General features: G+C 42.5%; 1 protein-coding gene across 1 annotated transcript in view; it reads left to right on the top strand.

Moving 5' to 3' along the window:
* Nucleotides 1-2,500, top strand: part of plxnb3 (plexin B3) — a 63,261-nt gene that overhangs the window by 21,000 nt on the left and 39,761 nt on the right. The window lies entirely within an intron of this gene.

Genomic DNA, 2,500 nt, shown 5'->3' with positions numbered 1-2,500 from the left:
GGGGAGTTCGGCTGGTCACCGTAGCAACCAGTGACCTCAGAGCTGTCCTCAAACGGCGAGTGATGATGTCATCAAGAACTTTTCTAAATCAATTATTTCAAAGAGTTGCTCAAAGAGATCTGTTGGAAGTTTTTTGGGTTTCTGGTTGCTCTGTTGTCTGAGTCGCTTTCGAGTGCAGTGATCAGGAATCTGCAGATTCAGCCGCATTGACCCGGAGATCATTAGTGTGTGTGTGTGTGTGTGTGTGTGTGTGTGTGTGTGTGTGTGTGTGTGTGTGTGTGTGTGTGTGTGTGTGTGTGTGTGTGTGTGTGTGTGTGTGTGTGTGTGTGTGTGTGTGTGTGTGTGTGTGTGTGTGTGTGTGTGTGTGTGTGTGTGTGTGTGTGTGTGTGTGTGTGTGTGTGTGTGTGTGTGTTCCACAGAGCACTCATTGTGTGTCAGTAGGAACAGTGTGTTCTCTGTGTCCTCTGAGTTCTGATTAAAAAAAACAACCCACTTTGATTAGAAAGTTTGACAAAGTTTCAGTTTAACTCTTCGACCGTGTTGGCGCCCGTGATGTCACAGTGTAGGTGGTGACGTCACTGCCGGGGTGTGGTCTTTTGACCTGCTTATTCACTGAAGCGAGGAACCACAACAAGGTGACATGATAGGTCGTATGAATGTTGGGACAGGTGACTGTATGCTGAGGTCATGGCGGATGAGGATGTTGTCAGATGGCGCCGGTGTGGGAGGACGATCTGCGTGGCGTGCAGAGGGAGACTCAGGATTGGGGTTTTTGGTCTCAGGCGTAATTCTGCCCGAGCTGATCAGGGCAACGACTGAGACTTAGATAAACAAGATAACGGGATGAGGAAGGTAAGGTGGGGTGGATGAGAGGAAAGGAAAGGAAAGGAGGGGAGGGCGGAGTGAGACAGCTCGCTGTAAGGAGGTCAGGTGACTGAAGGCGTGGTTATGGCGTGGACCTGATCCCCTACCTTCATATATTAACGTCGTTAAAACATCAAACTTCAGATTTTATATTATCATGAATGAATAATTAAATCTATTAAACTCAGAATGTGACATATTTATGTTTATGACACTGACTGTGTTTGTCCCTCCTGGGCCCCCCTACTTCTCCCCTCTGTGTGTGTGTGTGTGTGTGTGTGTGTGTCTCAGTTTGTTTATCCCTTTGTGTCTACACGTGTTTTTTTTTATTGTGAATAAAGTTGACGTGTTGATCAACCTTCATCTCCCCGTCACGTTTCCTCCCAATTACCGCGAGCCACCTTTAACCCCGCCCCTCCCCCCCTCCACCCCCCCCATTCATCACCGCCTCACTGCTCCGACTCTACAAGCAGCTTTTCACGCTCTCTAAACACACACACACACACACACACACACACACACACACACACACACACCCCTCCTCCTCTTTAAAGCCTCTTCACTCGTCCTTCATCTTTTGTTTCTGCTGGAAGCCTCACACACCTGATAAACACACACACACACACACACACACACACACACACACACACACACACACACACACACACACACACATCACTACCACACCCAGAAATAAAGCAGTCTAATATAAGAACATAACATGTAAAGTATCTGGAGTATAAACGACCTTAAAGTATCTGGAGTATAAACGACCTTAAATGTTTCTAGATGTGAAATGATATTTATTGTTTTAATAATAAATGTATTTCGTTTGGATCTGTTTCTCTCTTTAACGCCGGGCGCACACCGACTGAACCCTCGTGTTACAGACGTGGCGGTCTGTTAGCTCATGTACAGCACTGATGACCGAAGCTCACGATCTATGTGCTCACTCTGCCAATATCAGCTGTTAAAGTGCTTTATTTACTCCATATTAAAGTTATGGTATTATTATTGTTTTTTAATCTAGGTACTGATTGGTCAGAACTTCTTCCTGTCATGAAATGATGGAGTCAGCCATGCTAACGCTAAGTTGGCTATGCTAACGCTAAAGCCTGATTCAGGATGCACTCACACTAGCAGAGTCGTCCCAAAGCCGTTCATTCATCTCCTCTCTTCTTCTTCTTCTTCTCCTTCTTCTTTTTCTTCTTTTTCTTCTTCTTCTCCTTCTTCTTCTTCTTCTTCTTCTTCTCCTTCTTCTTTTTCTTCTTTTTCTTCTTCTTCTCCTTCTTCTTCTTCTTTTTCTTCTTCTTCTTCTTCTTTTTCTTTTTCTTCTTCTTTTTCTTCTTCTTTTTCTTCTTTTTCTTCTTCTTTTTCTTCTTCTTCTTCTTTTTCTTTTTCTTCTTCTTTTTCTTCTTCTTTTTCTTCTTTTTCTTCTTCTTTTTCTTTTTCTTTTTCTTCTTTTTCTTCTTTTTCTTTTTCTTCTTCTTCTTTTTCTTTTTCTTCTTCTTTTTCTTCTTCTTTTTCTTCTTTTTCTTCTTCTTCTTTTTCTTCTTCTTCTTCTTCTTTTTCTTTTTCTTCTTCTTTTTCTTCTTCTTTTTCTTCTTTTTCTTCTTCTTTTTCTTTTTCTTTTTCT

The sequence above is a fragment of the Labrus mixtus genome, chromosome 15 (genome assembly GCF_963584025.1).
Source record: "Labrus mixtus chromosome 15, fLabMix1.1, whole genome shotgun sequence".
Taxonomy (NCBI): Eukaryota; Metazoa; Chordata; class Actinopteri; order Labriformes; family Labridae; genus Labrus; species Labrus mixtus.
The sequence above is the reverse complement of the archived record's forward strand: the minus strand, read 5'-3'. Positions and strand labels throughout refer to the sequence as shown.